Here is a 15629-nt window from a genome sequence, read left to right as displayed (position 1 = left end):
GTTCACATTTGACGGTGGTCCACATTTTGTGGACTGTCTCAACCTAGCTGTGCTGCGGCGGACTCTCAATCACCGTGACCCGCTACCCCAGAAGTTTGAAGGCGATGGTTCAGCCGCTCACTTAGTTTCATGTTTTATTCATGAAGTCGACTTTTACCATTCTCTTTAAGGGAGGGATACTTAACCAATCGGCCCATTGAGGTCTGTTGCCTCCTCTCCCCAGACCAGGCTGCGGATGTATGGGCTTGGTGGTCCAGTGCGGCCCTCACCCTATCTGCTCTTTTACTCTTCCTCGCACCTCTTGCATGGTCTGTTCGACTTGTTCGCCTTTTGTCTGTCTGGGCTTCTCTTGCTGTGTTGGTGGCGGTAGTCTTTCTTCGGCAATTTCTGATTGGGGTACCACAGGTGAGTTGCGGGGGCAAGGGACATACATCCCGTCATTGCACTCTGCTTATGTGTGCTTTCGGCTGCTCTCTATGTGGGACACCACACCGGCCTTTCTTCCTGTGTCTACCTTTCTTCTTTTTACTCCCTTATGTAGCCTTCGTCGATCGTTGATAGACATTGGGAATTTCTTCCCTTGGGTTTTGCGCAGTAGGCCATCTCTGATTTGCACACATGTAGACTTGTCCCTTCGAGGAAAAAGTGACTCCATGTACAAATTGCTCCGTGCGAGCCAGAAGATAAGCAAGTACTTAATCATTTTCACCGCATTTCGATGTATATTAGGTTAGTTTATACCTATGCCCTAATCAGTTTACGCATTTCTTTCGATTTTATGTCAGATCCATCCATGCGACCGCGACATAACCTATCGTTCTGTGTTCTAAAATTGCCTGTAAATGTAACACAGGCGTATCCAGTCACCTCCACATTCGGAGAGCGCTTGCTGTGTTTTCTGTATGTCTGTGATCGGATGTGAGCAGTGGGCACTACAATTGTCCGCAGGGCTGTATTGCGCTCGTATCGTACAAAGCAAATGTTTTACGATTGGGGAAAGGTAGCTCAGTGTAGGGGAACCGGGAAGAAGGATGTATGTCTGACAGGACGGAAAAGAAGGCGATCTAAGATTATCGCCCGTTTTTAAGTGCGGAACATTCTAGTCTTAGGAGGGCGTTGGTTTATGTTCTCTCTCTCTTTCACCAGAACCTTCGGCGCACCGATCCTAGACTCGAACAATAATTTACACATGATAGATTGGATGATTTACGTAAAAATGTGTCGAACTGCGTTGCGTATAAATATTACTCGGTTCTTGTTCTTCTTAACTGTATGCTATTACATTAAGGCACTTTGAAATCTGTTAATATAGATCGATATGGTGTGCTAAGCTCCAAGACTTGGTCACATGTCGAGAAATGTGGTGCAGTTGGAGGGGTTAGGGCTAGGAAAACTCTATTCAGTCAAGAGAGGTGGAGTGTAGCTGTATTCGTCTGCTCAGTTCAGGATTAATTGGGTAGCTATGTTGCAGGGTAGGTTGGTCAATGCCCAGGTGAGGATGGTCTTTTAACGTAAGACGACGAGATTGCCCTGTAACCGCCATACGTAGAGAGATTGATCGAGTACTATGCGCGTGGTCTTAGAAATATGTTAGCGTTGTCTCGTATACTTTGGTTGTTTTTATGTGTTCGAGAATTAAGTGCGAATGGGCGTACTGAGCAGTCATCTATCAATGCTCGCAATGATACTTGCAAAGTAGGGGGGGGGGGGGGGTATGGTTTAGCTATGATACTCAAATTAGGAAAATATTCTGTCACATGATTGGCCAGTGTTGGACTTACTGTAAAATTTTTCGCGATATCAGCTGTGATGTATAATATTACAGTAGATCGGTGGTGTCTTCTCCATCCCATCCGTGCATTGGGTACCACATAGTGATTGAGTGACAATGCTTGTTTGAGTTAGGGAACAAATTTTGGTTGATGGACCGCAACTTCTGGGGTTGCTAGCACCGAAAACGGTGATCCGGTACTTGTGTGCAAAATGAGGAATCACTAGAAATGGAACGCAGAGGTATTAACTATTCGGTCACTGTGACATATGGGTTTAAATGTAGAGGCCGTCAGTCACTTTGGGGGGCTAGTTTGAAAAGTCGCCACAACGCCGCCAGGCTCTTCTAGTTTCCATGTCTTGTAGCTGTCCTTTATTTAAAATCATTCAGTGTTATGCTATCTATCGTAAGAATATGATTTACATGATGCAAGGTAAAGTTTCCTGTGAGAGGCCGTGCATCAGTCCGTGTTAATGTCTGTTTAAAATCAGACACAGACTTCGAAGTCCTGGCAGATAGACGAAATGTTCGGCAGTGTGCAAAAGCATGTTAGAAAACAGTGTCTGAACAAGGGTCAGAGGTAGCTTCTCATTCGCTTAGAGTATGGGTGATCAAACTTCAAAGTTTTCTCTGCAGCGTCTGGATATTTAATATGATCTTGTCCACATAGGCAGCTGCAGTTTGAGTTGTCGGACTTCGTGAGCTGTTAGGAATTCTTGGATGGCTGCACTCTGAGTTATTCGGTGGGAGTATTGTGAATTCCGTTTGTCCGCGCTGGAGGTGGATCGCATTGGTGTCTTCGTGACTTGTAAATAGGATGAGCTTTTATAGTTGGTAATTTTTTTTCACTGTTTGATGGTGGAGAATAAAGATGATAGGATGTTGAGGATCTGTTGTATCTAATTTGGGACGTACAACATTGCGCGCATTTCCGGCGAATGGTCATGGCAAGGTTCTGTTGCAGTAACTAAGGTCGTTCTGTTTCTATGCAGGCTGCAGAAGATAATGGATATCTTTCTCTGACTTAAATTGCAGAGATCAGATGCGCCAAGATCTGGAAATGGGATCAGCTGAACAATGTGTAAGGTTGATTAAAGCCAAGTTGGAATTTTACTGTAGCATGGAGGTTCGGGAAAAGTGACACGTTTCGCACTGGGTGCAGCCATCTTGAATAACGGTAATTACGTAATCAACCGACGCGATGACAGAGCGCTCTGGTGGTTGTGATAGGAGCTAAACACAGTTGAACTTGGAGCCATTTTTGTTAGGTAAACGAATTGTATGATCTTCCGCCAAAATTCAAACTCTCCACAAAAATAGGACATCTTGAATGGCGCCCTCTGCTGGTGGCGATGTGTACTAACCCAGTTGGACTCCGGACCTTGTGGCGAACACATGCGCATGATATAAATAATAATAAATAATAAATTATAATAAATAATAATAAATGATAATAAATAATAGGAGCAGCTGTCCGAATGCAGAGACCTGTTGGAGTGTATCGATCTGTAAGAGTTAACTTTGCTGTCCTCTAGACGACCGAATAGCGAAGTAATAGTATGTGTTGTGCGGCTTTGGTGATCAAGTCAGAATTTGAGAAGATGATTGATTTATTCGGTGGGATGTAGATTGTTCGGCTGACTACTTCTGCTCATTTACTGCCTTTATTTAATTGAGTGAAGATCGATTGTGGTGTGTTGGATACACGCTTGTCTGTTCTCTAGACCTGGGACAGACCTTAGTTGACATGTAAATTATAGCGAAAATCTCAAATATGTTACATGACTGAGAACGGTATTCGAGAGTGAAAATATCGTTTTCCGTATGTTTGTTTCTAGTTAGTCAGTGGTTTGCTGCATGCTCCACATAGATAAAGTTCGGCGTTTGTAGAAAATTAATTTAAATGGGAATTATGATAAACTAGTGATCGGTAGGGTGTAGCCTAGTGGATGATATTGAGAAGTACAGCTAAAATGGTGTAATATTTTGGAGAAAGTACATGTGTTCTTGCAGGCTATGAGCCTGAGGATGTTTGTAGAAAATCGAACAGACAAGGAAGGAGAGACAGTAAGGCGTTTGTGCTGAGGGGAGACGATACCGAATTTGTAAAAAGAGTTCTGAGGGTGACTTAGGTCCACTGATGTAAGAGGGAAGATTAGCTCTGAGTGTCGGGTCTGTAGAGAGAAAGAGTAGGTTGACGGTGCTTTCCTTGGACTGGAGAGCATTGCGGTGTAACGCTGTAGGAATAGGATATTTTTTTCGCATGCTGTAGAGATATACTGCATAAGTGCACTGTTTTGTGTCAAATGTGTGTATACTGTATTGTAAAGTTACTGTGGTTTACATTGTGTAGCGTTTGCATGTATTTCATTGTAAAGTTACTATTGTTTACGTTATGTGATGAATAGAGAGGAAGTCGTAAGGACGGTAGAGATATTTCCAAAGTAACAGCGGTCAAGAGTGTGTATATCCGATACTTAGCTCATTGTGAAATGCCAATCAATTGAGACCACGATCGTAACATTTAACTGTAATTATGACATCAACGACTTCGGTATTCGAGAGTGTGAATATCATTTTTTGGTCTGTACTTAGAAAAATTTTGGTGTGTTCTTGTAGTCTATGAGTCTGGATGTGTTTGTAGACAAAGCGAGCAGGCAATGAAGAAGAGAGAGTAACGCATTTGTGTTGAGGGGAAGTGATCGACGAATTTGTGGAACTGTTCTGAGAGGGACTTCTGTCCGTTGATGTAGAAGAGCTGATTACAGCTGAGTGTCGCGTATGTAGAAAGAAAGAGCAGGTTCACAGCGCTTCCTAAGGAATGGAGAGCATTGGGTCATATAGTCGGTATTGTAAAGCTACTGTGGCTTACATTGTGTAGGGTTTGTATATAATGGATTGTAACGTTACTATTGCGTATGTTATGGGATGAGTAGATAGGATGACCATGTTTTGTGTGTGTGTGTGTGTGTGTGTGTGTGTGTGTGTGTGTGTGTGAAGAATGATTAATCGGTTGTGCTGGGATGTGGGAGGGTTGAGAAGATTTGCGTATGTTGAGAGCTGCAAGGGTAGGTGGTTAGGAGTGCATTCAGTATTATTTTCGTGAACAAGTTCTGTTAGGGTAAGAATTTGAATTTACAAATAAGCTGAGAAAACACGAAAGCGAGCGTTAACTATTTCTGGGACACTATACAATTTCGGAGAGGTTAACTGGGCTCTCTCTTTTTTTTTTACATAGTTGGATGATCGTTTTAGATTGTGAGGGGAGGGCAGCGCTGGGATGTATGCGGACGGTCTGTGTGTGAACTCGCTCTCGGCTATTATGACAACAGACGTGAAGGTGGATATGTGTCGCAAATAGGCCGGCAAGCAATGGAATGCGCCCTTAACCTGTTTGTTGGACCGCACTAAGTTAGGACGGTGACAGACGACGTGCGCGGCCTGGCTTGGATAGTCATGTTCGGCGTCTAGGTGATATGAATTTCTCCGGTGTTAGGCGTGAATGCGGCTGTCATCAAGTCATGTTTGAGGGTGCGAACACAGACCTTTGAGCGAATTGAGAGCTGTCGGACGTGTGACATAGTGTGGGACAGGTTGATTGCGCACGTCTGTTGAGTTATTTTGCTATGCGTTATTTGGGCTTCTAGGCGCGCAGTCCGAAACCGCACAACTGCTACGGTCGCAGGTTCGAATCCTGCCTCGGGCATGGATGTGTGTGATGTCCTTAGGTTAGTTAGGTTTAAGTAGTTCTAAGTTCTAGGGGACTGATGACCTCAGATGTTAAGTCCCATAGTGCTCAGGCCCATTTTTTGTTATTTGGGCAGATTACGAGTACTGAGGGTGTGCACGTTAGTAAACAGCAGTAAACATTAGTACGTGTTAGCCAACGAGCATGGATCGGTAAGGGGCCTTGGTGGTCGGTAGGGACTTAATTCCAAGTCCAGGTGGGTGTGGCACTGGTGAAAATTGATTCCAAGCCTAGGTGGACGTGGCACTTTTCCGCATCAGAGATGTTAATTAATTGATCAATTTAATTAAGTAGTCATGTGAACTTTGTTACATTCACTTGCGGAGGTACTAAGGTAGGCGCGCGCGATGGCTCATGTGTACGGACGTGTGTTTTCGCGACGATCTAGGATTAGGTAAGCTCAAAATGTGGATTGAATAATGAGAGTCGGGTGATCAATTAACTTAAGGATAAGTAAATATTGGTTAGCGTGAAAAATGGTACGTAACTTTTCGATGCCCTTTATCATCATCTATGCTTCGTTTAATTTCCCGTACACTGTCAAAAGTCAGGCAGAATCTTCTAATCTCTGTATTTCCATCCTTTTTTTGTCCATTGTGGCTCTCTAGCATCATCATAGCTACTCTCCGATGCAGTAACACGTGTCCTATTAGTATGAAAGGATTTTATTACGCTAGAGCGAAACCCGTTAGTCGAGGTACTCTCTCGCACACGTCACATTCGCATTGCACAGTTCTGAGATAGTTGAGAGCCAGATTTCAGTTGCAATAACTTGTCCGAGGAGACGAGTGGTAATGTTCGAGAGGATATGATTCTTGGCGGCTGAGTGGACTAAAGGGTCTAATGTTTAGTCGGTCCGAGCTTTTGTCTCCTGGCCACCCCGCTCTCCAGACATAACGCCCCTTGCCTTTTTTTTCTGCGGCTAAATCAAGAATAGGGTCTTCGTCTAACCAGTTGCTGATGTCGACGAACTGAAGGCTAGGATACAAGCTGCTGTGGGTACTGTGACAAAACACATGTTACGAAACACCTGGCAGGAACTGGAATATCGCCATTTCTCCGAGCTACCAAGGGAGCACATGTTGAGGTTTACTAACGTAAGTGGTCTTAAAAAACTAATAACGCTAGCCTATGCAACGGCATCAAATGTAAATTATTGTGTCAAATGGTTATTCTGTGATACATTGTTACAATCAGGGCAAGACTTTGTGCTCATCCTGTGTATTGGTTATGCAGTTACAGGAATAGTTTAATTGTTCTCCTTAATACACTTAACGGTAAAAGTTAAACCTTCTGAAACTTGTACTGCTGTGAATAAATTAATTTAATGGCACAGGTGAATATTTCCTTTGCTACTGTTCTTTATGATCTTTTCTAATTAGATGCGGGTTTCAGCCCGTACAGCTTTATGACTTTGTTCTTATTGGGCAACAGGGTTATACGCTTCGTCGAAGTTTGTTCTGTATCAGTTCACTTTTATTTTGTACCCCCCCCCCCCCCCCCCCCCCCCCCCTGCGATCATACAATTACCTACTGATTATCCTAATGGTCCTCAGTGTGACTTGTGGAGCATATTATTTTGAACCGCCACCTGTTTCCACTTTGCGCTTACAGCATGGCTTCCTGCTGACAGTGCTGCGACCAGTTGGAATGGCGTTCGAAGCTAGCCCGATATCAAAGTGGAGCAACGAGGGAAGGCTGTAACAAAGAGCTAATCTGAGCTACGCCGTGCACAGAGGCATCCGCGGGAAAGGGGGACCAAATGATGCAGGGAAGAGTGTAGCCTGCCACCTCTTGTTCGCTCCGTTGTAGAAAACGGGTGCTATCTGCGTGCGTTGTGGTCTATGTCGGCTACGTGCTGCAGAATTGACAAAAATCTGAGTAATTCGGACGAGTAGTAGCACTGCGCTGTTAACAAACTGTGTTTTCTTTCACGGTGCTACGATTTAGTATTTTTAACGAAAACGTGCGCTAAAACAGTTATTGGGGCGGCGCAGCTAGCAGCACGACTTCTTTCTCCTCAGAGATGGGAATTCAGCGTCGATTAGACGACATACAAACTACGCTCGTTGGCTCCGTATTAAGCTGATGATCAGAATTAAGTATAAAACATCATCATTAAGGTCCAGTGCGAAAATGTTTTTCGTCTCTCCCTCCTTCAGGAAAAAAAGTTCAATTTAGAAAGTCCACTCCTCCCAGCTGACAAATCATGAGAGGAAATCATTTTTGAAAAATAACGATTTTGCCTTCTTCTACAGTCTGCTAAGCGTTTGCGGCTATCTTCCGCTAAACGCTTGCGTGTTTATGTTATGCGCAGTCGTCCCTACTGAATATGACGTAAGTCAGTCATTAGAGTGCGGATCCCTCCTCTATGATACCGCAGAGGGTACGAACTGTCTCCCTTTGTACCTCAGTAGCAGGACGTGCGAAGTGTGTAGTTTTGTCTTGACGCATCAAATTAAAACGCTGGAATCCGGCAAATGTCCACCAGCCTGATGTTCTCAAGTGATGTTTTCGTGTCAGCGCAGAGGTAACACGTAGAAAGAGAGTCCACTTCTCTTTCTGTGAGACTGCAACGGAACTACTAATAAATCGGCTAAGGCTAACTGCTACTAAAATCAAAATCCGGAACTTTGTTTGGGATGCCATCGGCTTTTTTATTTCTCATTTTATCAGTCGAAGCTGAAAACAGATCACAGGAATTGTGTGATACAACGTATGCCTACAGAAGTCACACGTGAAGTAACTGATCATGCATACGGCATCGTTAAATGTGTTAACTGTTTCAGAAATCGAATTACGCACCCTAAGCTCAGTTGCTGTCAGATTTGTTCTCAGTGGTGCTGTTGTAGGCGCCCACTGAATCCCTTCTGACTGAGCTGTGGGGCCCGTCCAGTGACAATGAGGGCAGTACTGTTTGGCCCCTTGGATAGCACGAACCAATTCGCTGGGCGCTCAGCCGATAACAAAAGCGTTTCGGCTCTATCTCGTTACTGAGTCGCTCTTCAATAATTGATACTAAAATGAAGTTTTAACCGTTTGGTGATAGTTTATTATTGAGAGGTTTTCCAGTGCGATTGTGAAGACATCTGCATTACACCAAGGTAATAAACAAAGAATGGAAATATGAGCTTTGGCGCGCTGAAACGAGATAACCCCTCCATTTTCTATGGCGGCAGGCAATCAGTCTACGAGACTATTCAGCTGGCACAATTTCGTAATAAACAAAGAATGTAAATATGAGCTTTGGCGCGCTGAAACGAGATAATCCCTCCATTTTCTATGGCGGCAGGCAATCAGACTACAAGACTATTCAGCTGGCACAATTTCTAACGACATGTATACTCGAAGTGCCGTCTATTGTCCATACCGTAACTCCATTGTATGGTGTCATGCGTCAGTTAACTGCATCTTCGCGCATCTGAGACCTGAAGCCAGGGAATACAAAATGGTTCAAATGGCTCTGAGCACTATGCGACTTAACTTCTGAGGTCATCAGTCGCCTAGAACTTAGAACTACTTAAACCTAACTAACCTAAGGACATCACACACATCCATGCCCGAGGCAGGATTCGAACCTGCGACTGCAGCGGTCGCTCGGTTCCAAACTGCAGCGCCTAGAACCGCACGGCCACTCTAGCCGACCGAGGGAATACATTTTGTGGTTCCAGGCTCCAGAAATGATACATATTGTTTGGTACAACACTGTATATCATTGACGCATTTGTGCTGAAATTGCTCATTGAGCCAGAAACCATTATCTGGGGGGGGGGGGGGGGGGGGGGGGGGGGGATGAGGGGAAAGCGGGTGCAGAAGGGACGTCACAACAGAATGCGTGACGGAGTGCTAGGATGATACCGGTAGCGGAGAATGCCGAATAGAAGGTGAGAAGTGTGGAGAAGGGATGCTGGTCCGAGAGCATTAATCACGCGTCTGACGTCAGCGAGCGGCGGAGCTTTCTTTTCTGCTCCGTTCAAATTAATAGCGGGAGCTCGCGGGAGCGAGGCGCTGCGCGCGCAGGCAGGCAAACCTCACTGCCACAAGAGGTGCAGCGTTTCGCTCGCTCCGTGACGAAACAGACGTGCGAGCTTCGTTTAATAAATAATGCCGCACATATTTTCTCAGAACATATTTATTTTTAAGAGTTAGAATCTGGTGACAGTTTCAGTCAACAATTACTTTCCACGTATTGTTTTTCAACATAGTCGCCATCACCTCCTGTGGCGTTACGCCAGAGTTGTATAAGTTCTTATCCTCTTATCGTAGCCACGTTTTCATTCCCCGAATTACGTTCTCATCATGTTGAGACTGTGTGCCAGGTAGAGAATCCTTAAGTGCTCCAATGAGATTAAAGTTTGACAGTGTTACGTATATGCTTTAGGATGGATGAGGTAATGATGCCCAACTCAAATTGTCGTTGTGTTGCCTGATCTTGGGACTTATATTATGCTGTGCATTGTCGCGTTGGTGCAGGATTTCTTTTGGATTCTTGTCATACCGAACACGTTGGGAACGATTGTTGAGTTAGTTTAGTTTTCACGAACGCCATTGAATTGGCAGTTGACAATTTCGGGGACACACCATCACTAACGTAGTCAGTAAGACTCGGCCAGCAAGGGAGTGTCTATACCTCCCTTTTTGGTGACTGCGGGTGGTACCACTCTCAGTGACCACATTTTTGTTTCCGGCTCAAAGTGACCTAGGTATCGTCACCTGTAGCGATACATCCAGAAATGCGTCTGCATTGGCCTCAAACTGCTCTGACAGTCGAGAGGTAACAGGATTTCTTTAAACTTTGCTGAGCTCGCGTTGGTGCCGTTGGTAGGTCGATGGTGGCATTGTGTGATAGGGATAGTGGCGTCTCGTTTTCTTCTTGTGTTTACTGCCGCCACTACGTTTGCTAACATTGTCTCTCTGCGAGTGGCAGCAGCAGCAGCGATTATCGATATCTAGTACGGTGGTACTACCTTTGGAGCAACGTCGAGAGTTTTCCGGGAAGGGAGTGTGTCAGTTAGTTCGGTTGGGACAGAGCAGCAGGGAAGTCCGGCAGCGCGGGGACGTGCCGGAACCGCTGGTGGCACGCAGGCGCTGCGGGATCGAGGGGCTGTAGTTGCGAGGGCCGTAATCTCATTGAGCACCGGACCCAGCACGTTTGAGTTGAGTGAACATTAACCCAGTAGTGAGACCTCCACTATTGTGAGATACCGCCGTTTGTTCGCGCGTTGCTGCTCGCAGGGTCGCTGAAACGAGTGGAGTGTTTGGAGTTGGCGAAATTTATTAGCCGTCCTCCACGTCTTATTATTAATCATTGAATTCCTTGTGTCTACTGATGAAGTTCAACCAGCGGTATTTTTCTACCTAGTGGCCGCTAACGCCCCAGTTACCTGCCCTGGAGGTTAGCGTATTTTCGCGGCAGTGTGCCTTTCCTCGCCTTGCCACTGCTGTCCGGTAAGGCGTGTAGTTCGACAGCCTCCTTGATTGTGGTTCGGATATTTTGTTCTTCTGGACTACCTTGGTTGTAGTGGTTCCTTCTGCTTCTGGATGTTCTAAACACCGGATTCTGAAGACGCAGTGCTGTCCACCGATTCCACTTTGCGTTTTAACTGTCACTAGTTTGAGTTACCATCTGGTTAAGTGAATACAACTCTTGGCTGCCTGTTACGAAGTTGAGCGACTTTCCCAGGTCGATCCTTCGAGCAATGCCTGAGGCCCACTTCTGTCTTAGTTTTATCTGATTGTGATAATTGTGTGTTTTAAAAAAATATTTTAGTATCTCGTGGAGAAGTTAACTGTTCTTAAGAATATATTATCGAGGCCTTCAGGTGTTAAATTGTTTTTTGAGTTATTACTATTGGGGCCTTCAGCCGACAAATAATTTGAATTTCTGGTCAATAAGGCCTTCAGCCGTGAATGCAATTTGTCTAAAGAGTTTTTAGTTAGATATTGTCTCGTAATAGTGAAATTTGATGATTGTGTTTTTTTTAATATTTTAGTATCACTTGGAGAAGTTTGACTGTTTTAAGAATCTGCTGTCCAGGCCTTCAGCCATTAAATTGTTTTTGAGTTATTACTATTGGGGCGTTCAGCTGACAAATAATTTGAATTTCTGCTCAACAAGGCCTTCAGCCGTGAGTGCAACTTGCTTAAGAATTTTTTATTAGACGTTGTGTTTTAACAGTCAAATTTCATAATTGTTCCTTATTGTCAACCTAATTTGCAATTGGTTCCAAATAAAGTGTACGTGATTAAAAAAAAAAAAAGTAACCAATGGTAACTGAGTAAGGCGCCGTCCACACCGAATCCTGCCTTTCCCAAAGTCCCATGGGTCTCAGTTGCGGTCTGTTGCAAGTATTCGTAGAACCCATCTCGAGACCACATTTGAGTATCCAGAGTGTCAGTCATAGCATTTGCGCGCTTCATATGCTCACCGCTAGCTGCAGAGCCAGTTGAATTGCGAAGCGCCGACCTGCTCGTACGAGAGGCGTCACTTTTTCCTGGAATCAAACCGGTTCTCTTCAGGATTCCTACACACCGTCTTATTTCTCATTCTTCTGGCTAGAAAGCCTTATTTTACAAGATAGAGCCCGTTCAATGCGACGGCCTAACGCCACCTTACTGAGAGGGCCTGTGCACCTGCACGGTACCACTCTACTGGTCGACGTTGGAGACGTCGTCTTGCCGTATCAGCAACCTCCCCATCATCCGCGGACTGCTTCATCTTTCTCTGGGCCAAACAGATGGAAATCAGGAGGTGCGATATGGAGGCTGTGAGGTAGATAAGGAAGAACAATCAAGTAAGTTTTGTGAACGCAATAGCTCGTATACAGTCCCAAAAGACCGTCACCATGACTTCACTGTCTGAGGGTGCGACTTCGAGCTCTCTTTTTTTTTTTTTCCAGAGGAGGGGTGGTGTGGCGCCGGACTGCCGTTTTGTACCCGGTTCGAATCGGTGAACACGTGTTTCATCGCCTGTGACGATGTTCGACAAAAATTGTCACGATCAGCGTCGTAAAGCTCAAGCAGTTCCGCACAGACGGTCCTTCGTTGTTCTTTATGGTCTCCTGTTACGCAGCAAGGAACACAACTGGCACACGCCTTTGAGTACCGCAAGTGGTGGACGAGTGTGTCAGCACCACAAACACAGACGTTCAGTTGAACGCCGAGGTGTTTGATTTGTGATTCGTCGATCGTCTCGAATGAGAGTGTCCGCACGTCCCAACGTTGCAGGAGTCACGGCCGGCACGCGGGATATCGGGCAGGTATGCGCGACCTTGTTGCGATGACGACAGGCGTTTCGACCAGCGACTCACCGCTGCCATGTCTCCGTGTACACTCTGCAAGCGCCTGTGAATATCTGCTGCGACGCTCTGGTTTACCGCCGAAAGAAACTCAATTACTGGCCTCTGCTTCGAACGCACCTCCTTTACAGACGCCATTTTGAAAGCTGCGTCCAGCGCCGCTACGCATTCTTTACAAATGCAAGATATGAACATCAGTCTCCGGACATCAATCCCATCAAGCAGAAAGTCAAGCAGTAGGACGCAGTTCTAAAAAATCTCGAGGGAAATCGCTTTTGAACCGTTGTTACCTACTGAGTGCTTAGTGAGTAAGCCATGTAATCGGGCCCGCTGCTCGCCCCCGTAGCGCCCTCGTGCAAACAAGATTTGCCGCCAGCCCCTCCCCCATAACAAAGCTTTTTTCTTTTGCCTTTTCGGCATATTCATGATATAGAATGCCTTTAACAATAATTTTTACAAAAAAGAAAATCCATGTACATACTAATTCATTGTTGTTGTTGTTGTCCTCAGTCCTGAGACTGGTTTGATGCAGCTCTCCATGCTACTCTATCCTGTGCAAACTTCTTCATCTCCCAGTACCTACTGAATCTGCTTAGTGTAATCGTCTCTTGGTCTCCCTCTACGATTTTTACCCTCCACGCTGCCCTCCAATGCTAAATTTGTGATCCCTTCATGCCTCAGAACATGTCCTACCAACCGGTCCCTTCTTCTTGTCAAGTTGTGCCACAAACTAATTCATTAGCTGCTGGCAAATCGAAGAATACTTTAATTCTAGCTTGTTTTTTGACTTGAGTGACAGTTTCTTCGACACTTACAATATACTCATACATATTGAACTTTTCTTGCTTTCATAATTGCGAAATCTTCTATTATCTGTTTAGTACCTCAACTAAGATCTCGTGTTCTATTGAAATAATAGCCAAATTTGTGAGCCTCTGTTCATGCGTTGCTGATCTTCTATAATTTCTTATAATTTTTAATTTCGAAAATGATAATTCACCGGATGCAACTGTGACTGGCAGAGTTAGAAATATTCTTAGCTATATTGCTGTGTTGGGAAACGTTGATAAAATCATTTTTGAAAAGATACTGAAGAATGTTATATGGACCAAAAGACTGATTTTCTAGGAAATGAAACCTTAAAATCAGTACCGTCAATGTCGGGTTCATTTCTGGAATCGATTTCATTTCTGGAATGGTCTGTAAGTTTCATATGCAAATATTTACAAAGTTTCATCAGTTCTTCTTTAGAGTAACTAAATAATGCACTACTGACAAAACCAAAAACGCCGTCTAAACTTTTTAACACTTCAGATCTATTTGTTAAGGAAATTAATGTCTGGTCTAGAATTCGGGAAAAAAACTCTACTCTGAAATTCGTTTTGAGTTCTAACAAAACTTCGTCACGATGTTCATGTTGAAACTGAGTCGGTTTTCTTCTTGGGCGAAGTATATTTACTGGAGGGAAACTTGCTTCAGCGTATAGTTTGTTTGCACATTTGTAGCTTCTTTGAAAGCTATTTCAAAGTTTTCATCTGTGCGATATTGTGTGAATTCGTCAATCAAGCTCCTTACCAAATTGATGCATATCTGAGTATTAATCATCGGGTTTTACATCATTGTACTTAAAGAATTACCTTCGCTCAAAACATCGTACCAAATTACAACAGAACAAATGAAAGAAATTTTGAATTTTTAAAGCAAGTTACTTTGCTTTGAGAGTGGTGGTGCAATCCCAACTAGAAGAGGCTTCTGGTATTTCCAACAGAGCATCAAATACGTTTTCTGCGTAGAACCGTAAGGGCTTGGTTGCTTCAATTCTGCTAGACCATCTCGTAAAACTTAAAGCTTTTAGCTTTAGCTCTGGTAAATGTTTGCAAATGATTGACCACCTGACCGTCGATGCTGAAAAGAAGACGTAAATTTCTTGAATAATGTCGAAGAAATTGATGTTCTCGTGAGAAATTTTGCTGTACCGTTTACCACTAAGTTCAAGCAATGAGCTGAGCATGGAACGTAAAATGCGCGCTTATTGGATTCCAAAATTGTTTTCTGTAGTCCGTTCTGTTTTCAAAAATGGTTCAAATGGCTCTGAGCACTTTGGGACTTAACTTCTGAGGTCATCAGTCCCCTAGAACTTAGAACTACTTAAACCTAACTAAACTAAGGACATCATACGCATCCATGCCCGAGGCAGGATTCGAACCTGCGATCGTAGCGGTCGCGCGGCTTCAGACTGTAGCGCCTAGAACCGCTCGGCCACTCCGGCCGGCGTTGTGTTTTCACGCGTGTTAGAGCCATTATCGTAACCCTGTCCACGCAAGGTTTGAATGTCCAGGTTCAATTAAGAAAATAAATTCAAAACGAAATTTAATAAACCCTCGCCAGTTGAACCGATAGTCGGGAAGAAACCAATGAAATGTACACATACCTCTACTTTCTTGTCTGTGTGGTTTAGATAAACATGTCTAAATATTACTGTTATTTGTGCTGTATGGCTTGCATGTGATGTGCAGTCTAATATGATGGAAACATATTTAAAATCTCTTACTTTCTTCAAAATATGTTTTTTGTCATTGTACCTAGTAAATCAATAATTTCATTTTGAATGTGACCTAAATATTGGGCCACACTCACCGGACTTGGGTCAGATTTTGATTCAGTTCTGCGAATATGTTCCCGCATAACTGAATCAAAAGATGCCAGCGTCTCTACTGCTTTTAAAAAATTTCCATTATCATGTTCACATATATTTTTGGAAGAATCGCGAAAAGTCAGAAATTGTCGCGACAAGAACTTAATAAGAGTAATA

General features: G+C 44.1%; 1 protein-coding gene across 3 annotated transcripts in view; it reads left to right on the top strand.

Annotated features, from left to right (window-relative positions):
- The window catches only part of LOC124605375 (E3 ubiquitin-protein ligase ZNRF2), a 683705-nt gene that overhangs the window by 198849 nt on the left and 469227 nt on the right, over window positions 1–15629 (top strand). The gene's annotated exons all lie outside the window — the stretch shown is intronic.

This window comes from Schistocerca americana, chromosome 3, assembly GCF_021461395.2.
Source record: "Schistocerca americana isolate TAMUIC-IGC-003095 chromosome 3, iqSchAmer2.1, whole genome shotgun sequence".
In the NCBI taxonomy this organism is placed as follows: domain Eukaryota; kingdom Metazoa; phylum Arthropoda; class Insecta; order Orthoptera; family Acrididae; genus Schistocerca; species Schistocerca americana.
This window is presented reverse-complemented; position numbering and strand designations above follow the sequence as displayed.